Raw genomic sequence first — 22,307 nt, 5'->3', positions numbered from 1 at the left:
CAAGGGCCAGGCACTGTGGCTCAAGCCTGTAATCTCAGCACTTTGGGAGGCTGAGGCGGGTGGATCACCTGAGGTCAGGAGTTTGAGACCAGCCTGGCCAACATGCTGAAACCCTGTCTCTACTAAAAATACAAAAATTAGCTGGGTGTGATAGGGGGAACCCATAATCCCAGCTACTTGGGAGGCTGAGGCAGGAGAATTACTTGAACCTGGGAGGTGGAGGTTGCAGTGAACCGAGATTGCACCATTGCACTGCAGCCTGGGTGATAAGAGCGAGACTCCGTCTCAAAAAAAAAAAAAAAAAGAAAAGAAAAGAAAAATAACATAAGAAATGCATGGAGGTGGGAAGCACAGGCCATGTTTGAAGAAGAATAAGCACCATTTGGATCAAGCACAGATTAGAGGGGAGAGCGGGGAAGGGAAGTCATTCCAATTCAATGCCTATCAGGTGGCAGGTATCATGCTAAGTGTTTTAGCTAATATATCATTTACTTGTCCAAACAATTCCATGATCAAAAACCCCTGCTTGGCCAAAACCACCTTAAAGTAAAAAGACAAATGACATGATGGGAAAAATATGTGCAACTCATATCATAGAGAAAAGATGAATCTCCATAATATCAGAGTTCCTAGAAACAGAAATGTCAGAGACCAACAGCCTTAAAAGAAAAATCAGCAAAGAATATGAACAGGTCACAGAAAAAAAAATACAAATATTTCTTGAACCCAGAAAAATATGCTTAACTTTTCTCCTTGTAAGGGATGGGCAAATGAAAACTATGCTGAGGTAGCATTTTTTAATCCATCAGATTAGAAAAAAAACCCAAAGGTTTAATAACATACTCATTTGTGAGACTATGCAGAAACAGACGCTCTTGGATGCTGCTGGCAGGAATGTAAATTGACACGACCCTTCTGGAAAGCAATTTGGCAATGTCTATCCACATCCCAATGCATCTGTACGTTGACCCTGCCGCTCCACCTCCAAGACTATCCAGCAGATAAACCTTCTGTGGTAGGTGTTGCTGCCCTGCCCTGGTCCCCCTTCTGGCTCGTGTATCTGCAAGTGTAGTAGCTAAAGGCTTACACCTGTGGTTTCTTCTGAGCCATGCTCTTGGCTGATGGGAATCACCTGAGAAGCTCCTCCCACCACCACGACCACACAGCCAATGACTGCCTGAAAGGGAAGTTCAAAAGCCTGGGCTCCCAGGCCTTAAGGAGAAACAACTTTGTAAGCTCTATCCTCAATCAGGTCAAAGCTTGATTTACCTGGGACCCCATCTTTACTTGGCTCTCTCCCCTTTCCCACACTGCTTTCTTCTCTCCTTTCGCATTTCCCCCGCAAAATCACACACACTGGAATCCCACCTCTAGGGGACCCGACCTAAGACACTCGTAAATGTCCAAAATGATATATGAACAAGACTATTTACAGAAGCACTATTTTGTAATAGCAAAATAGTTTGTACAGAATGAAAACAAGTTAAGTGTCCTTCAGTAGGGGATTGGTTAAACAAACAAGGATCTGCCCGCAGAATGGGGTAATAGGCCCTGGAAACACAGCGGCAGCTCCTTTACATCAGTAAGTTAAGCTTTCCAAGATACACTGAAAAGTGAAAACACAACAGCCTAATCCCACCACTGACTGTTTTTGTACAGACTATGACCTAACAATGGTTTTCACATGTTTAAATGGCTGAAAAGAAATCAAAAGAAGAATAATACCTCAAGACATGAGAAAATGATATGAAATTCAAATTTAAGCATCTATAAAGTTTAACTGGAACACAGCTGCCCTCCTCGTCTGTGACTGGTTTTGCTCTCCAATGGCACCGCTGAGTAGTTGCAGAAACTGTATGTCATAGAAAATCTAAAATATTTACTGTCTGGTCATTTATGGAAGTGTGCTGGCTCCTGGTGTAGTGCATGTGTACTTCTGTGTAACATACAGAAAATAAGGATATATGTTGCAGTTATTTGCATATTCATAAAGCAATCTTGGAAGGATACCCTTGAATATTAATAACAGTGGTTACCTATGTATGTGGCAGGGTGGAGAACAGGGAGTGGGAAGTGGGTGGGTAGGGAATAAACTGGTGCTATATATATATATATATATTTTTTTTTTTTTTTGAGACAGAGTCTCACTCTGTTGCCCAGGCTGGAGTGCAATGACGCAGTCTCAGCTCACTGCAACCTCCGTCTCCCAGGTTCAAGCAATTCTTCTGCCTCAGCCTCTTGAGTAGCTGGGACTACAGGTGCTTGCCACCATGCTAGGCTAATTTTTTTTTGTTTTTGTTTCACCATATTGGCCAGGCTGGTCTTGAACTCTTGACCTCGTGATCTGCCCACCTCAGCCTCCCAAAGTGCTGGGATTACAGGTGTGAGCCACCAGGCCCAGCCAACTGGTGCTATAATTTAATGACACTTTCTCTTTGCCACGTCCTGTGCCAATAATGCCCATCACGTGCATCCTCTCACATAGGCCTCTCCGTAACCTAAGACTTAGATACTCATTATCCCCATTTTATAGTCAAGAAAACAGAGGCTATGGGGGTTCTATGCCTTGCAGAAGGTGGCTGAACTCCTAAGTGCTGAGGCCAGGTTACCAAACCAGGTAACTTCATCCTAAATCCACCATTAATCGTTTCTTTATCGCCATTTTACAAATGAGGACATTGAGGCTTTGAAGGATTAAAGGATAGGTCTGTGCCCTTATGGTGAAGGTCTTGAAATATTTGGGGAGGTGTCTGGGCTGTACTGAGTGGGCAAAGGGGAGTGCCCTGAGATTTTGAAGCAGGGAAATGACCTGGTCTGAAGAACAGCTACACTTTTTCACTCATTCAAAGGGCAAGTACTGAGTGCCTGTTACAGGCCATGCACTGACCCCAGAGATGGCAAAGACTCCAAATTCGGGTGAAGTCTTTTGCCCCCTAAGCTCCAATGGGGGCTGGACAAAGGGACTAGTACCCTAGCAAAGGTGAGGGGGCACAGGGGAAGCCACATGTTAGCCTCAAGTCACTCGTGGTCTTCAAGCAGACCTAGGACATATTGGGATGGGCATTCTTAAATGATGATTATTGCAGTGAAAGACCAGCCGGTAGAGAGTGGACTAAAGACAGGAGAGCTGGAGGCCAGCTGGAAGGCTTTGGCTGTGGTCTAGGCTATCAGTGGCCGAGGAAAGAACCAAGAAGAAGGCATGGATGCAAGGGCTATTTCAGACGTAGAGACAGATAATTCCCAGCTATGGCTTGGACTAATAGATGGAGGGAGTTCCAAGAGCCAGGATCTCAACATGAGAAATCCAAGAAGTGAATGACGGGCTCAGTTTTGGATATAATGAGTGCTTGGTACCTCGAGATGGACACACCCAGGAGGCAGAACTTGGGAGAGAGTTCTGGGGCTGTAGACACAGTTGGGGCTGGGAGGAGGTTGTAAGAGTAGAGGTGGTAGCTGTAGAGTTAAGAGGGAAGGATGATATCATTTGAGGAAAGCAGGCAGAACAAACCATGCTTCAGAGTGCCACTGCCTGACTGGGGCGTTAACTCTGCTAACGTTTTCCAATTTAAAAGGGGAAAATGTATTAATGAACAGAATGGTCTCAGTTCTAAGTCTTGCTCCCATAAATTCTTCTCCAACCTCTGGCGCCTGCTACCACTTGTCTGCTAGCACACGATTAAACAAACGAACAAGCCGTAAATTAATATTAATGGAAAAATGTGGCAACAGCCTATCATACTTCATCCCACAGTTTGCGCTTTTCACGGACACGTGCGTGTGCCTATAGCTGGTTTTTTTTGTTTTTTTTTTTTTATGCACACATAGACGATCGTCATAGTTTCTGCTAATAAAACTGTTCCCAGCTCTAATCATGGAATTAAGCATATTGATATTTCGTGGTACTCCTTATGACTTCCAGGTGTTCTGACACCTAAACAGTTTGAGAAATGTAAGAGGAAAGAGAGAACAAAGAAGGGCAGAGGGGGCCTACGGAACACCAACACTTAAGGGGCAGACAGAGGGAGAGGCTCTGAAGGCATCTGGAAGGGAGCAACCAGAGGAGTAGGAAGGATCTAGGAGAAAGCTCCAAGAGAGGAAGGCGTTCCCAGAACTGTCTGTGCTGCCGGCCAAAGCGCAGAGGCTGCTCCTTCCTACGGCTGCAGGTGCAGCTCACTTCAGCTTAACATGCCCTGTGTTTCCCTGGTGGCTCGGTCTCCCCTGAGGATTTGGGTGCTGGCAAGGCAGAGGAAGGCCTTTGCAGAGCTCTGCTCCTTTCTCCTCCTGTCTGGCCAGGCAGGCCCCTGGCTGCCAAACCCCTGGGGACCTAAGACAGGGAGACGAGTGGGGACAGCATGATCAATGGGCCCAGAGCCTGGATTGGAATCTGTACCTTCTTGTTGCCTGGCATGCTGATAGGGCATCGTCAACATTCCCTGGTGCCTATCCTAAAGGGTCGAGAGCCAGCCCTCTCCCCAGTGTCCCCAAGGTGTCTCAAGATCACTCCCGCTGCTGTGTCTGCTTGGCGCACCCACCCAACCTCTTTGCCCTCACCAGTCAGCTCCAGGCACCCCACTCACCCTACCTGGCTGCCATGAGTCACGTCCTCACTGCTCTGAGGCTCTGGGCCTCTAGCTCTTCCTACAGCCACACCTAGGTCTAAAAGGACTGGATCCCCCAGCACACAGACCCCAGGGGATGCCCCTGCCAGGCTGTGGGTAGGGAGGAGGTAGAGCCCTGGGGGAGTCTCTTCTGCCCAGACTGCACCCTGCCCTGCTTCCCAGACAGTTCAAGGGAACACAGCATTCCTGTTTCAGGCAGGGAGACGGAAGGAGGTGTGAGCTCTGCGTGTCGGGGGGAATGTCAGGGAGGGGTACCCAGCCCTTGCCTGCGGCCCGTTCCCCCCCAAGGGCAGCCCTGAAGTAGGTGCTGCCTCAGTTTCTAAAGGGTCCAGAGACTCCTAGGAGCCGCATCCCTCCCCTCCACCCTCCACCCCCCTCATGTGTTGGTCCACTGTGAACACTTTTCCACCGAGCAGCCAGGCTTTAGGCTGCCAGACTGCCAAGCCCTGGCCCCTCGAGATCCTGTGTGGCCTTTGTTCCCTCCTGGCGGGGTAACAGAGCCAGGCAAGAGAGCCAGAGCGGGCTGCCTGGGCACTGGGCTCACACCCAGGCCACCTCAGGGGCAGAGGCGGGGCAGGGGTGGCCCCGAGAGGTTCTCAGGGCTCCAGGAAATGCCCCTCATTTTCTCCCTAGCTTGCCCATGCGTCCAGCTGCTGCGGCAATAGCCCTCTTCTTCCCACCAGGAAAAAGAGCCCCTCTAAGTGCTTCCCTGCCTCCTTCTGGGCCCAGCTGGACCACCCAAAGGGTTGCAGCCCGGCGGGGGACACAGATCCCCCAGGAGGGAAGGGACTGGGCCTTACCCTCTTCATATCTTCCGTGGAGTCGTCACAGCGCTGGGCACGCAGCTACTGCCCTGAAAATATTTCTCACACTCAACTTCAGACTTCTCCATGGCTTCTCCCAGTCCTCCTGCCTCACTGGAACCATCTCCCCAGCCCTAGCTGGGCCCCATTCCTCAGCCACCCAGGGCCAGCAGGCAGTCTGAGGCCTCTGGCTCCGAGTTCCCTCGGGAAGACTTGTCAGCATACAGTGAACCTGGATTTCATGAATTCGTCGTTCAACCACTGCCAAGGTGCACCGTCCCATCAGGCATTATGCAAAGGGCATCTTGCCCACCAAGAGCTTGTCACCCAGACTGGGAGGCAGGGGGTAGGAAGAGGCCTAGCATACCTGGTGCCTTCGCACAAATCACAAGAGGCCTCTCTGGGCAGCCAGTTTACAGAAGTTGCCCTACTTCCTTCAGGCTGATGTAGCATGGTCCCGGTGCTGGGTGACCAGAACACAGGCTAGATTTTGGCCCCAGGGTTCATCTCCTGCCTGGCACCCTTGTGCAGGACACAGCAGGTACACTATATACAGCAACCCCGGGCCAACCCCCTTCATGCGAGCATTTCATAACAATCCAAGAGCACAGAAGGAGAGGGGCAGAAGCCAGGAGTCTTATGGCCAGGTAAGCTGTCCAGCCAGCATGTTCCAGTGTGGTCATGGGGCTGGATCACTGGGGAATGCTTTCCAGAGGGTGGGAGACATGAGCCGGAGGAAGGGGTGAGGAGCGCAGAGAGAGCCACAAGCATAAAGGGACATATTCAGGAATGTGCTGGCATGGTGTTCAGGGATAACCAGGCCTGTCTGATTAAAGAGAAATAGGAGGAGTCAAGGATGAGAATAATAATAGCCAACAGTTACATAGTGCTAATCATATGCCAGGCACTGTGCTAAGCACTTTACATATATTAATTCAGTTAACCACCATTAAAATTAGGAAGTAGGTATTATTATTATCCCCTTTTTCCAGATGAGGCATAAAGAAGCTAGGTAACTTACTTAAGGTCACATAGTCAATGACTAGGGATCAAACACGGGCATTCTGCAGATATTCTAGTTCCAAAGCCTATACCACGAACCTTTGTACCACCTTGAGAACTATACTTCGGGACTGAGTATAGAAGGCCAACAGTCTGGGCCTCATCCTATGAACCTCATGCTTGAAAAGGAAGCCTTGAAAAAAGTGTTTTCACCGGAAAGTAACAAGGTTAAAAATAGTCACGGAAAACTCCCCTTGGAGGCCCCCTACCTACCCCTGTTACCCACATTGCCCAGGGATGCTCCCCTCCTTGTCTCCTAGAGCACTTGGAAAAGCTTCCCAAAGGCTGGGTGTGCTTTAGCTGCTTGAGCATGTCAAACCACTGGATGTGAGCTCTTACAGGCGAGGCATGGGTCCAAGTCATCTAGTGCCTGGAATGAAGATAGAGATGGAGGAAAGGAGGGAAGGAGGGAAGCAGGGAGGGAGGGAGGGAAAGAAGGGTGGTCAAGTCTGAACAAAATCCTTGTCAGTTGCCTGACTCAGAGAACATCCCTCTTTTGAGCATCCTTTCTTCCAACTGGCCTGAATGAATGGAAGAACGATTAATAGGAAGTATGAGATTCACACAGGAGAAGGTTATTTATTCCTGGCTTACCACTTGGAATGTGTTATGGGGTCTAATTGCAGGAGACCCCCTTTAGCACAGGTTCCTCGGGTGGGCAGACACTGGGAATGTTGAACTGAAGGACTAAAGTTGTGTACAGATGTGCTGCTGGAGCTCAGATCAAGGCCTGGGTCTCCCCTGGCTATTAGAACAGGGCATCTGCTCGTGCCAAAAGGGGGTTACTCCTCCCAGGTCCAACGACAGAAGCCAGCTATGCTGAGGGGCAGAGATCAGACTGTAATGAGATTTGTCCACTGGTATCTCTTCCTCTGGGTATCTGCTGGGGGGTCAGAGTCCTCCCCACACAACCTGTCTTGATGAAATAATTGCTATACTTACTAAACACGGTCTGAGCACCAGGCACCAAACACACATGACCTTATAAAGGTCCCCTAACAAGAACCTAAGACATAGGTGTCTTTGCCCCACTATGACCTATGAGAAATTTGCGGCATGAAGGAGGAAGGTAGCTGGCCCGAGCTCACATATCTCATGAATAGCAAAACCCACAATCCTAAAGCTCAGGACTGCCAGGCTCTAAAACTCTTCTCACCCCTCCCATCACTGCAGCCAAACTCTCTCCACAAGCTGCCATGGTGATGCTGCATGAACTACAAAGAAGTGTATGAAAACCAGAAGTGGCTGGAGAGCTGCAGCCATGAAAAGGGAATGAAAATGCAAGGCAGGGCCTAGGGACCTGGCAAGTGCTACAGGAGATTGGAGGGGCTGGAGGAAGGGGAGGAGAGACATCTAAGCTGAGGGGATTGAGCTAGGACCCTTTCCCAAAGCCACAGCAAAGAGCTGGTATACAGACATCTCACCACCACTAACTTGGCCATGAGATGCTCACCTCCTGAACCCTTGAGTTCCCAGCTCATGGCCTTCGGGACCCTTCTACCCTCCATGATGCGCCCCCACACATGCACATGCACAAGCTTAGCAGGTCTGGCTCACTGAACAGCAAACACAGGCCTGACTCCAGATGTGTTTATCCTACTCGTGGGCCTGCCCCGACAAGCACACTGTAGACTAAGGCAGCTAGGGACCTGGGTCAAAGATACATTTTCAGGAGCTGGCCAAAGTCCCAGCCTGCCCTTTCCGCTCTCACAGGGGCTGGAAATTTACCCCAGGGCCATAAACAAAAGGAGATTTCTATGGGAACTAGGGCCCCAACCTGGAAAGCTTCCATTCAGCAATCTAACAGCCCAAACCTGTCAACCTATGATGTGCCAGACCTCTGCTAAGGCATTTTATTTTTTTTATTTACTTGATTAGTACAGCAACCCTATGATACAGGAACTAGTGTCCCCATTTTACAGAAGAGAAAACGGAAGCACAGGGAGCCTGTTAACCTGCCCGGGGTCATCCGCAGCAGGGAAGTGCTGGGCCAGGGTCTTTAGGCTGAGCTCTGTCTGCCTCTGGGAGATGAGATTCCCTTCCCCACCCTGCTGCTCACCCTTGGCTGTGACCAGAAACCTCCCAGGTCTGGAAACACCTTCAAGTGCTCTGGGCAAACTCTCAAAGTTTCTGATGACTGCCGCTGCATTTCTGAAAGCCTCAGATAACCCCTGAGGCAGGGGACAAGTAAGAGTGGGCATGGTGAGACTTTGAACAAATGTACAGAACCATGAACCAAATAAACCACTTTTCTTTATTTAAAAAAAAAAAAAAAGAGTGGGCATGGTGGCTCATGCCTGTAATCCCAGCCCTTTGGGAGGCTGAGGTGGGCGGATCACTTGAGGTCAGGAGTTCAATACCAGCCTGGCCAACATAGCAAAACCCCGTCTCTACTAAAAATACAAAAATTAGCTGGACATGGTGGTGGGTGCCTATAATTCCAGTTACTTGGGAGGCTGAGGCAGGAGAATTGCTTGAACCTGGGAGGCAGAGGTTGCAGTGAGCCGAGGTCATGCCACTGCACTCCAGCCTGGATAACAGAGCGAGACTCCATCCCCCTCCCCACCAAAAAAGAGTGGGTGTCATTTATAGAGGACCTAAAAGGTGCCAGATGCACTTACGTGGATTAGTCAATCCTTCTGACAATTCCATAAGGTAGCAATGATCATCCCCAGCCTACAGATGAGAATACTGAGGCTCACAAGGTTAAATCACTCACTGTAGGCTGCATAGCTAAGTGGTGGAGCTGAGATTCAAACCCAGGTTTATTTAAGACATAAATTATTTCACAATTCTGCCCTCACACGCTACTGCATTTTGTGGAGCCTCTGACCTTGTCCCAAGAACATCAAAAAAGAAAGAAATGTGGAATTAATTTTTCTCCCCTGGAAGGGTGTGGCCTGGTTGGGGTCTTGAGAGGATACCACCAGCCCCCTGCAGATGCAGACTCCCTCAAGCAGCCTCTGCTGCGGGCACTCGCGGGTGGACATGTCACATCGTGGGCAGGGCTGAGGCTCCAGGAGGAAAATGCAGCGTAGGCGACATCTGGAAGCAGAAATGTGGTAGCTCCAGAAGTTTTCATCTGTAATCTTTGTTTTGCAAGGAACGGGGATTTTTTTCCTCTTCAAAAAGTACTCCACTTCCTTTTAGACCTTTCACAAATATTTTTTTAGGAGAAATAAGGAGAAAAAAAAAACCCACAGAATGCCTGTCACAGCTACTCACTTCCACCATGAATCACAGACACAAAACCACAGCTATGTGGCTAGCAAAGGAACTATGTGTTTTCACATTTCATTATTGGGAATCATTTAGCAATCTTCCCTGTGTCATCTGCAGACAGATAGACACAGACAGACAGACACACCCCTCTGGGTCCCAAGCAGCCTCATACAACACAGTCATCAGATGACTTTGCAGTTAATCCATTTTCTCCTTCTAATCCTTTTCTGGGAAATTATCCTGCTAGGTTTAAATCTTCCCCTTTAGCCCTTCTGCAGAGGTGGTGGGTGTGTGTGTGTGTGTAAGAGTGTGAGAGTGTGTGTGTGTGTGCATGCGCCATGACAGGGGGAGGAGGAGGAGTGCCAAGACACTGATTCAGTTAATTTCACAAGTGGAAACAAGTGTATGTTTCAGAGTCCCTCCCTTTTTTTTTTTTTTTTTTTTAGCTGTGATCATACTTTGCTAAAGTTATTTTCACCTGGGAAGCTCACAGTGCCTTCTCTGACAGTGGCAAATTAATTAACTGATGGCAGATTTAAAGATGGAGTAACTGGAAAAACTACTGGACCCATAAATCAGAAACTTCCTTTATGTCCTGGACAAGAGGTGAAACCTGATACGTATTTGAAAACCTTGAGCTCAAAAGGAGAACTCACGGAGCCTGAAAAAATCTCCATTGTGACTTTTGAGGCATGTTCTCTCCACAGCTTCCACCCACGCCCCACCACACACACACACACACACACACACACACACACACACACACACACACACACACACACACCCCGCCAGAGGGAGACCCTCACTGAGTGAGCAGCCAGTTCTGTAAAAAGCAGCCGGATAGGGTGAACCTTCCCTGGGCCATCTGAAAAAGAGCTTTGCCAGTTTTTCCTCTTTTTTCTTGCTTCATTACTCCCAGTCTCTTCCTTTCAAACAAAAATCCTACAGGATTTAAGTCGGCTAGATGCTATGAACGTAGCTACAAGCTTGAAATGTTTATTGTCACTATTTTTTTTAATCCGGTGCTGGAAACTGTATACGTTAACATTTTAATGAGGCTGAATGCTGCTCCAGGCTCTCACCGACTTCTGTAGTTTTCTGAAAAGACGCTGGATACCTTGCCTAACCCAGTACTCTGCAGTTTCCAAGCCAAGCTGGAAGTTCCCGCACTTGCCTATGCTCACATGCCCTGAAGGCTGGTTCGCACAATGACTATAATCACAAGTTCTGAAGTCGAGCTGAGCTAGGCTGGAATCGCCCTTACCCTCAGTGCCCTCATTGCAAAGTGGGAGTCGTGGGAATACCCTCCTCACACGGTCACGGCAAGGACTGGCAAATGTGCTGAAGATCTTCCACTCGCCCCTGGATCCCTCTCCATCCCACTCTGGGTTCTGGGAGATTCCTTTGCCCTCTGCCTTCTGGTCCAGTTCCATCAGTGGGGAACTCTGGCAGGAGGTCAGAGGGCAGGAGAAGCATGAGTGGAGGTGCAGATCCTCCCAGCTCCCTTGTGACAGGTACTGCAGGTGAGCAGTGGCTGCATTCCTCCACCAGAGGCTGCAGCCCTGTCCATGGCCCTCTCCTATAGCCTGAGCTACCCTGGGTTCTTATGACTGCTGGTCCCTTGCCCCTTTAGACCTGGAGGGTAAGGGCTTGCCTACCTAGCTACCCTGGGATACTCCACTATTCTTCATTGTTTTCTCTCTACCCTGCCGGTGCTTCTGTAAATAAATACATCGAGTGTGCCATCCCTTTCCTGCTGGAACTCTAACTGACCCAGACAAGAAAAAGTATTTGCTATCGAGTACTGAGCACTTACCTATGAAACCCGGCACTTTGCACTTTATCCACATTCCTTTGTGTTATTCTGACCACAGCTCTGCGCAGCCAGTATTGGTATCATCAGCCTTTCACACTGAGACTCGGGGAGGTGGAAGAACACACTGGATAGCATGACTGGGGAGTAACCAAATCAAGTGGAACTGGGATCTGTCTGACTCGTGGCCCATGCTCTTAGCCACTGCGCTGAGCTGTCCCCAGTATTAAATTAGGTGGTGCCCGTAAACTGTCGGCTTCTTCAATAAGGCTCCATCAATGGTGGGTTACAGCAACAACCACACATACAATAGAAAACACCCACAGTCCTAAATGTTACTTTAGCATAACCCCAACCCAACCCTGACCACAATCCTAAGATTAAAACCTCACCCTAATGCTGCACTGCTAAAGTTATTCCTCTAATCTTACCCTAACCACTACCATATTGTTAAATAGAATGTCATCCTAACCACAACCTTAGTGCTAGTCAATCTTAACCCAAACTTCTACCACAGTAACCATAATTCTAAGCACACCACTAAGGCCATGATGAGCTCTGGGGAACCTCTGTGCCCCTGTGCTCCTGGGTGCTGGTCCCTGTGCTATGCCATTTATACTCCACTATTTGGATGCAACACAATTGACCAAAAGACATTTGTACAACATCCATGTCCTGCATGTCACTGAGCTGGTGACTCTAAAGTAGGGACAGCAAGGAGGAAAATAATAGGGTCGGAATCTAGCACAACGCCTGAAACATAGCAGGGTGCAATAAATCCTAATGATGATGAAGATGATGATGATGAACTGGAAGAGGTAGCTTTCCCCATCACCGAACTGCAGGCTCTGGGAGGACAGAAGGTGAATAGCTTGTATCTCAGAGATTTGTTAAGGGCTGGACCTGGGGCGGGGCTGGGAGGAGTTCTCTCCTGAAAGCAAACCCAGGATGCGGTCCATATTTTCTCAGCTCTGGGAGAATACTAAAAAACGGAGTCAGCAGGTTGTCATCAGAGAGTTTGAGATCTTCTTGGGCCAGAAGTGCGCCTTCAGGCTCAAATGGGAGAAGGGGGAAGGTAGGAGGAAGTGTGTAGAAAGCAGACAGCATTTCCCTTGAATCTGCCCAGTGCCCCGTGTGGGGAGAAGGAGGGGCCTCCTCCCCTGAGCACTCAGAGGCCTGAGCTCGGCATCCTCACCAACCCAGAGATGTCTGCTCTGCGCCCAGCATGAGAAAAGGAAGAGGCTGCCGGCTTTACCACGCAGAAGAAGGAAGGCACACCGGCCCCCACCTTCCTCACAACCTCTCCTGGGACTTCTAGGCTCTGGATCAAAGCGTAGCTAGACCGTGTGCCCTGGGCTACATCTGCCCAGAGCCGGAGTCTTTTTATCATCCCACACCTGTACCCTGTAAGGCCAGCCATGGCCTGCTCAGGGCCTGACCTCCATGGGTCTCAGGTATTTGTGTGGGTTGGAGAGATGCATGTTAACACTACAAAGCCCCAGAGATCCATCCCTCTTTCAGGGGAACCTCGAAGGGACCTCAACAGCCAAACCCAGCTGGAAAGGACTGCCTTGAAGCAATACGCTTTGTAAGGGAAATAGGAGACATCTCTCTCCTTCCCAGAAAGAAGCCAGGTCTAGTATCACCACATACAGCTGCACAGGCTGTGTACTGCACAACTCTTGGGTTACCTGTCACAGAGACACTGTAATGTGAAGGACAACCCCTGGTGTTGTGTCCAACAGCTGAAAGGTCCAATGCAGAACAGCAGGCGTCCCTCCTCTGCCTGGCTGGAACACAGTGCTTCAGACCCATCTGGCCACTCCAAGTAGTCTCTGCTGGGCAGGGATGCACTGCGGCTGGCAGAGGTTGAGTGCCAAGGGACCCTCCACAAACCTTAGTGTGGCCATCCACATTTCTAGAACCTACCCTCTACAACAGCAGGGAGATGGGGCGTGGGTGGTGAAGGAAGTTCTTGGCTGAGACAAAGGTCTCTTCCTGTTCTCCTCAAAAAGCACGAGCAGGGCTTCTGCACTCTCAGACTTGGGAAAATAAAATCTCTTCCATTGGATCTGGCTGGAGGCCTACAGTGAGCATTCCCTTCTTCCTAACCCCTCTGAGCCCTCCCTCTTCCAAACCCACAGCCCCAGGGAAGGGGAATCATGGGGACTCTTCTAAGGCCCAAGAGATGGAAGAAGCCAGGAGGAGACTCCTTTACAGCTGCCACAACCCCCTGTCCAGACTCTCAGCACTCCTGAGGGTCTGTCAAGCCCACTCTCCCTGCCCTCAGGGGACAGCCATTGCCCTCAGTTTGCCTGGCTTCAGACTCCCAGGGCCAAGGGGCACAGGGTGAGGAAGCACCATCTGTTGGGAGGGCTGGGAGAGCCCCTCCATGTCAGTGACATGCTAGCGGATGGCCTGAGCATCAGCTCAGAAGGAAATGGCCCTGAGACCGTCTCTCTGCTCTAGTAAGCAACAGAAGATGCATTAGGACGGGGTGTCCATTCAGTGGATATTTAGTTAGTGAGAGCCTGCTATATGCTGGGCACCATTCTAGGAGCTTGGGATATGTCAGTGAACAAAACAAAGATCCCTGCTCTTGAGGAACATAATAACTGGGAAAAATGGATTATATACAAATGTAATAAATAAGTGAATTATATGCTATGTTAGAAAGTGGAAAATAGAAAGTACTGTGGAAATAAAAAGTGAGCCAGAGGAAAGGACTCTCAAGTTGAGGTTTGAAAATATTAAATATTGGAAAAATGGGAGACATTTCCCTCTTGGGAAGAAGCCAGGTCTGGGGTCACCACATGCAGCTGCATAGGCTGTACACTGTACAACTCTTGGGGTACCTGTCACAGAGAGTATGATATGATGGAAGGATGTCCCCTGTTGTTGTGTTAAGATGGACACAACAGGGGATGTCCTTCCCTAAGCTTAAAATTAAAAGATTTCCTCTAAATTATTTCCTCAAGGGCCTCATTAAGGAGCTTCTTCCTAAAAGTGGCTTCTATACATATACCAGGCATGAGCAAATACCCAAGCCCAGTGTCAGGACAGCTAAAGAGTAATAACAAGCATTTGCAAGGCATGTTAAAACTCACAAAGCAATCTTTCACACACGTCTTAGTTAATTCTCACAACGTCCCAGTGAGGGGAGAATTAACCCTCTCATTTTACAGAAAGGGACATTAATGCTTAGTGATGTTAAGTGGCTTGCTCAAGGTCACAAGGCCAATTAGTAACTAAGAGACCAAAATTGGGTTTACTGATTCTGAGTCTATTCAAAATAGTTTTCAAGGTCCTAAGTGTTGGGGAAATTCCAGAAAAAACCAAGGAGCAATTTTGGGAATCAGAGTTATACAAACAGTCAGGAAAAAGAAAGAAAAAAGGGCTAAAAAAAGAAAAGAAAGAGAGAGAAGGGCTCAACCCTCGGAGGCCACCACAAATTTGTAGGTTTGAGTTAACCCCGCAGAGAAACAGCACTCAGTGGCCATGAGGAAATGGGTGACACAGCACAGAAGATGCAGGCTGCTTAACCCTCTGCAGGCTTGCCAAGGTGTCAGGGACAGCGAAGGTCTGCCCTGGTGAGAGGCTCACATGTTCTTGTCACAACCTTGGAAACAGGCAAAGGGGAGAATGAGCACATTTCACCATTAGGGATGGAAAATGGCCAGGCTGGCCGGAATCCTAGACCATTAGCTCTTTTTTTTTTTTTTTTTTTTTTTCTTGAAACAGAGTCTCACTCTGTTGCCCAGGCTGGAGTATAGTGGCGCAATCTCAGCTCACTGCAACCTCAACCTCCCAGGTTCAAGCCATTCTCCCACCTCAGCCTCCCAAGTAGCTGGAATTACAGATGCCCAACACCATGCCCAACTAATTTTTGTATCTTTAGTAGAAACGGGGTTTCCATATTGATCAGGCTGGTCTTGCACTCCTGACCTCCAGTGATCCGCCTGCCTCAGCCTCCCAAAGTGCTGGGATTACAGGCATGAGCCACCGCGCCCAGCTGACCATTAGCTCTTGAGCTTGGAGGAGATCCACGCTAGCCCTCTGATTTACTAATGCAGGAACAAGCCCAGGAAGGGCAGAAGATTTTCCCAAGGTCTCCGAGCACACATTGGTCTCCTGGCACATCACACTGAATCAGAGAACAATCTTGGGTCCAAGGGACTTGAATGAGAAGGAAGACAAAGAGGGGGCCACGTAGCTCAAAGGAACAAGCAGAAGGCCCACAGCAGCACACAGAAGCCCAGAGGGGAGGGTGGCAGCGGTGGGAGGGGCTGGAGCAGGAGCCAGGCTCAGAAGGCCAGGGCAGGCCTTCAGGCAGGCCCACAACCTAGTGGCCAACCTGCATCCTGCCTCAGTTTCCCCAGCTATAAGCCCAGACAGTGGGGTGCAGAAAAACTCATCCTGGCAAATGAGGTGTTCCACACTGATTTGTTGTAAGCACATGAAGCAGGCAGGTAGGCCAAGAGATTTCAGGTTTATTGGACCGACTGTGTGGCAGACACCCCGTGAATCATGCTACATTATTTCAGTAAATTCTCCCAACCATCCTAGGAGATGGGCATTCATTTTCCCATATCAAGGTCAAAGAAATTGAGTTTCAGGGAGGTAAAGGGGCTTGCAAAGTTTGTGAGGGCATCAGGATTTACATTCTGCCTAACACCAAATTTAACCCCCCTGCCCCAGGGCTCCCCTGACACACACACTGGGCCACAAGGCACCCTCCTCATATCCCCTTCTCCAGCCACCAGACTCTAATCCTCAGGGCGCCCAGCACTGCCCCAGTCAGGAAGCAGTCTGCACTCCCCCATAACAGTGCTACATGGCCTCCTTCCTGCCAGCCAAGCCTGAACCCACCTCTAGGTTCATGATATCATCAGGCGACCCATCCACAGCAGCCCTGCAGGGAGCCTTGTCCTGTGTCCTCCTGACCCCCACCCCTTTGCTGCTGGCACTGGGGGAAGGGGACACAATTTACAAGCTGCCACACTGAGGTTCCCATGCTGGGTGTCTGTTCCCAGCCACCCTGTTCCTGGCACCTAGGTTTTTTGTTTGTTTGTTTTTGAGACAGAGTTTCGCTCTTGTTGCCCAGGCTGGCGTGCAATGTCATGATCTTGGCTCACTGCAACCTCTGCCTCCCGGGTTCAAGCGATTCTCCTGCCTCAGCCTCCCAAGTAGCTGGGATTACAGGCGCCTGCCACCATTCCTGGCTAATTTTTTGTATTTTTAGTAGAGACGGGGTTTCGCCATGTTGGCCAGGCTGGTCTCGAACTCCTGACCTCAGGTGATCCACCCACCTTTGCCTCCCAAAGTGCTGGAATTACAGGCATGAGCCACTGCACCCGGCCCCAGCACCTAGTTTCTGATTCTGCCTCATCACTGGGAAAACCCCTTGCCATTTTGTCAACCAGGGGGTGCTGCCTTCCCTGCACCTTTGCCCCTAGGAAGGGCTGCCTGGGTCTCCCCGGCAGTGGCTCTGGGGCAGCAATCTTTTGATAGTTCCCTCCGTTCCCTCGGACTTAGAGAGACCACCCACTTGGGAGCAGAGTCCCTGTGCTCCCAACAGGAAAGTTAGTCAAGGTCTTGGGTGGAGGAGGGCAGCACTGCCACGGGAAACCCGTGGGCTCACTCTCAGCAGCAGTAGGTTAAAGGTCATGCCAATCACTCTCAGCATCAGTAGGTTAAAGGTCATGCCAAAAAGTGCCAACAGGGCCCCTGTGGAGCCGTGGAGGCTGAGGCAAGGCAAGGTTCTGCTCTGAGGTAGGGAGCCTCTGCCCAGGTGACCACCCACATGCAGGCACATGTTGCCACACGCACCCAGCAGTCCTGGCACTCACCACCTGAGGTTGGACCTCCAACAAGAGCTGCCCTGGTGCCCTGGCCCTTCCCTGTCTCCCCACAGACAAAAACTCAGAGAGATTAGTGCAGGCAGAGGACAGGTGCTGGAGACACCAGGCTGGAAAGGGGTTGAGACAGGCTACCTCCCCTCTCTGAGCCTCTCCTCACCAACAGAACGGCAACACTGGCCACCTGTTGTAGGGAGCTGTGAGATGTAAAACAAAATGGGTGTAGACAGCCAATTGTAGATGTAAAGCAGAACGGGTGTAGACAGCTAATTGACTCAACCCTACTCTGGGCATGTATTTACTCAACGCTACAATGGGCTGAGTCATGCTTGAGGTGCTGGAGAGATATCATCCAAGAAAAGAGAGAAAAACCCCTGTCCTCCCACATCTGACACTTTCTTGGGGTAAGAAGAAGAATAATTCAAATAAACAGGCAAAATACCTAAGATGTTAGTGTTGCAGAGAAAAATGCCAGGTGGGAGGTGGGGAGGGTGTGGAGGGCGTGGTTTTAGATGTGGTGGACAGAGAGGGCCCCACTACAAAGGAAAGGGGAGAAGAAGCCACGGGAGTGTGAGGGGAAGAGTGTTTTGATGCGGGTTGAATTGTGTCCCCATGAAGATGTGAGTCCTAACCCTGGACCTATGAATATGACCTCATTTGGAAATAGAGTCTTTGTAGATGTAGTTAGGTTTAGATGAGGTCACACTGGATTAGGGAGGACCCGAAATCCAATGACTGAACCCTTATAAGAAGAAGACAACACAGAGACACACAGACACACACAAGGAAGAAGGCCATTTGATGACTGAGGTGGGGTCAAGGTCATGCAGCTACAAGCCAAGGAACAAGGATTGCCAACAGATATGCTAGTAGAGAGGCACAGAACCTTCTCCCTCAGAGTCTCAGAGGGAACCAATCCTGCCACCTTGATTTTTAGACTTCCAGCTCCTGAGCTCTAAGAGCATAAATTTCTGCTGTTTTAAGCCACTCAGTCTGTTATGAAAGCCTTAGAAAACTAACACAGGGGCCAGGTGCAATGGCTCACGCCTGTAATCCCAGCACTTAGGCCAAGGCGGGAGGATCGCTTGAATCCAGGAGTTGGAGACCAGCCTGGGCAACATGGTGAAACCACATCTATAGAAAAAATACAAAAATTAGCTGGGTATGGTGGTGCACACCTGTAGTCTCAGCTAGTTGGGAGGCTGAGATGGGAGGATTGCTTGAGCCCAGGAGGTCAAGGCTGCAGTGAGCTGTGACACTACACTCCAGCCTGGGTGACAGAGTGAGACCCTGTCTCAAAAAAAAAAAAAAGTAATAATAATTCCAGGGCTCCAGAGAGGGGGATAGCAAGTGCCAAGGCCCTGAGGTGGGAGCATCTCCAGCATGTTTGAGGAAGATACAGTCAGCTGGTGGAGCAGAAGCAGGATGAACACGGGCTATGAGTGGTAAGGGTGGACACTGGGGATGTCAGAAAGGCTTTGGGGCCAGATCATGTAGGGCCACCCTTGTGGCAAGCCCTTGATAAGAGGGAGCTCTTCCACTTTCGACAAGGGTCCCCGTTGGAATGTGCTGTAGTGAGTGGGTGTGGTTGGCCCCCATGATCTCCGTCCCTGGGGTTACGCCTTTGAATATGTTATATTAAATGGCAAAAGGAAATTAGGATTACCGATGGACTTAAGGTTGCTAATCAGTTGACCTTAAAATAGAGATGGTCCTGGATTATCTTGGTGGGCCCAGGGTCATGACATGGGCCCCTAAAAGTAGAAGAGGGAAGCAAGGGAGTGAATCAGGGAGAGAGACAGCCAAAGAGGCAGGCAGAGGGGAGATCCAAACATGGAGTCCACCTGCTGCTGCTGGCTTTGAAGATGGAGGAAGGTGGCCTCAAGCCAAGGAATGAGGGCAGCTCCTGATATGGCCCTTAAGTGACAGCCAGTAAGGAAATGGAGCCTCAGTCTTACGACTGCAAGGGAATGAATTCTGCAGATAACTTGAATGAGCAAGGAAACTGAGCCCCCCTAGAGCCCCAGGAGCCTGCTGACACCTTGATTTCAGCCTGGTGAGACCCGTTTCAGATGTGTGGCCTATGCAACCGTACAGAAATAAATGTGTGTTGTTTTAACCTGCTAATTTTGTGATCGTGTGGCATGGCAGCCGTAGAAAAAGAATACAGTGGATAAAGAGGTGGGGTGTGCAGAGAGGAGGAGATCCAGAGGAGAGGGAGTGACCAGGCAGGAGCAGCCTGCTGGAAGCCACCACCACGGGGTCACAGCTCCCCAGACACACCCCAGCCACCCCACTCAGGGTTCAGCACTGCCTTCAGGCCCCTTGTTGCCCATGTTGTGACTAAGCTTGCTTAGGGTTTTGTTTTTTTGAGACGGAGTTTCACTCTTATCACCCCGGCTGGAGCGCAATGGTGCGATCTCAGCTCACTGCAACCTCCACCTCCTGGGTTCAAGTGATTCTCCTCAAGCCTGTGTAGGATGTTTCCAGGGCTCAGCCTCTAGGTCCTCAGGTCTGGACAAGGAGCAAACCCAGCAGAGGCCCCTCCCATTCTTGACACCTCCCCTTAACCTCCTCTTCCCTAGGGCTGGTGACAATGGTCCTGGTGGAATAACTGTATCCCAAGCCAGCCAAAGCCACTACTGGACCTGCTGACTCCTGAGGCTGAGTCTGGGCTCTGATTTCTTCCCAGAACAGATCTACACCTGTTCTGTGTACATGCACACACACATACACACTCCAGTTTCCTCTTTCTGCTCGTTGCCACCTCCTCCCATCCACCCAAGTCCTCACAGCAAAGAGATCCTCCCCATTGACAGCTATCGTGTATTGAACACTAACTCATATCAGGCACCACACTAAGTGTTCTACTCACATGGTCTCATTTAATCTTTCCTGTCATCCTATCAGGTGGACACTATTGGCCCAGAGAGGTTAGGATGAGTGCCTGTTGACACACAGCTGGTGAGTGCTAAATCCAGAATTAGAATGCACCAAAGCCCGGGCTGTAACCCTCACTACTCAAAATATGGTCCCTGGCCCAGTAGCATCAGCATCCCGTGAGACCACTTTAGAGCTGCTCATCCCAGACCTGCCGAATCAGAACCTGCATGTTGACAAGTTCCCAGGTGACTCACCTACTGGTTTCAGTTTGAGAAGTGCTGTTCTAAACCAATGCTTTCCAAAGCCTGCTGGTTGCAGGTTCCTGTAACCAGCCCTCTCCCCATCTCTCCAGGCCCTTCCCGGCTGCCTGGCTTTTGATCTCCAGGTGAGGCAGGCACTCTGCCCAGCCTTGGGGAAGAAGCCAGGACATGAGGCTCAAGGGAGTCTCCAGGCCCCTCCAGCCAGCCCAGACAACAGCTGGACAGCATCAGTCCACGTCTGGCCCTCTGTAGGGCACCCTGCCTGCTGCCTGAGACACTCCTGGCCTCTCCCTCTGGTCTTCCTCCGGGACACAAGTCTCTCGGTCTCTGCCTGCTCTCCTGAAGAGGGCCTCTGGCCACCACCAATCCCTGCAGTGTTCCCCTCACCAGATATTTCCCTCCGCAACTCCTAGAATGCCCCCTGTGTCATGTCACCACCTCTATCTGGACACACAGAGCCTGTCCAAGTTGCTATCAGGAGAGAGGCCAGCGACTGCTTGAGAAACCTGGCCAAGGTCACAGGAAATGTCTGACACCACCAGGCAAGCAGGATTTGGCCTCCTAAAGCAAAACACAGCTGGGCCAGCAGCTGGGCCAACAGTAGGGCACTCCCAGATTTCATGGCATTGAGGCCCCGGGGCACAGAGAGACTAGGCTGGCCTGGAGGCTGCAGCTCATTAAGAACATCACAGTAGTACCTGGCCAGGGAGCCTATGGAAGTCAAAGAGGACAGCCCTGCTGTGGGCCAGAGACCGCACCCAGGACCTCGGCCCTCCACTGCCTGTCACACACAGGAAACCTTCACTGGGGATGGAAGGCTCACACTGCCCATCCTCCTGGCCTCGCAGCCTCCCCTCTCCCCATCACCTAGCCTCATTTATTTATCCATTTAACTTACACCGATTGAGCACACCAGTGTGCCAGGCATGGTGTTAGGTACCAGGGACACATTGGTGAATGAGCAGGACACAGTCCCTGTGAGCCCCGGGTAACTCTCGGGTAGCTCCCGGTCCAGTGAGCAAACGGACAGACCATCTGAAGGCAGGGTGAAAAGTGCTGCGCTAGGGAAAGATGGAGCACCCACCGTGGGAACCGGCAGGGGCCTCACCTCCTCCTGCCCTCTGAGCAACACATGGGGTGGTGCCCTTGGCTGCAGGTACAGGCTGAGGGTTCAGTGCCAAGAGGGCCCTTTTGTTAGGCTAACTGTAGTTTGGACCCAGTGTCACAGCAAATATGGACTGAGCATTTTTGATGGGCCAGGCACTATGAGGGGGGCTGTAGAGAATCCAGAGCACAGGCCACTGGGTCTACAAGCGGCTGGGGGTGCAGGGCACAGATGCACAGGATGCATGCCAGAGAGTAAGTGCTGCAGGGGCCAGAGAGCCTAGTGAATGTGATTCACCTTGAAGAATGGGGAGGAGTCAGATGGGTGGGAAGATGCAGCAGGGGACTTCACACAGCCCCGACTCAAGACTCAAGACTGTGAGAGGCAGAGTGACTTGCCTAGCAACCCCCACTCCTAGCACACACCCACATGGGATCAGTGCATCATAAATAAATGAATCCCACAAGCCGAAAGAGATGGGTAAAGCTCCGCTGGAAGGACTCTTTGCCCACCCCGGCCCTGGCTGGCCCTTGAGCTGGCACCTCTAGTATTCCTCCAGGTGCCTTACACCAGGCTTACCACCTAGGACCCTCAGCTGGGACTGATCAGAACAAGGCACCGGCACTGCCCACCTGCTCACTGCCAATCCTAGGCCCTCACTGTTATCCACATGGGACCCCTT

The 22,307-nt window shown here is 50.4% G+C and overlaps 1 protein-coding gene across 5 annotated transcripts in view; it reads right to left on the bottom strand.

The window, feature by feature from the left end:
- LTBP2 (latent transforming growth factor beta binding protein 2) overlaps positions 1 to 22,307 on the bottom strand; it is a 115,867-nt gene that overhangs the window by 62,938 nt on the left and 30,622 nt on the right. The gene's annotated exons all lie outside the window — the stretch shown is intronic.

The sequence above is a fragment of the Symphalangus syndactylus genome, chromosome 8 (genome assembly GCF_028878055.3).
Source record: "Symphalangus syndactylus isolate Jambi chromosome 8, NHGRI_mSymSyn1-v2.1_pri, whole genome shotgun sequence".
Taxonomy (NCBI): domain Eukaryota; kingdom Metazoa; phylum Chordata; class Mammalia; order Primates; family Hylobatidae; genus Symphalangus; species Symphalangus syndactylus.
The sequence above is the reverse complement of the archived record's forward strand: the minus strand, read 5'-3'. Positions and strand labels throughout refer to the sequence as shown.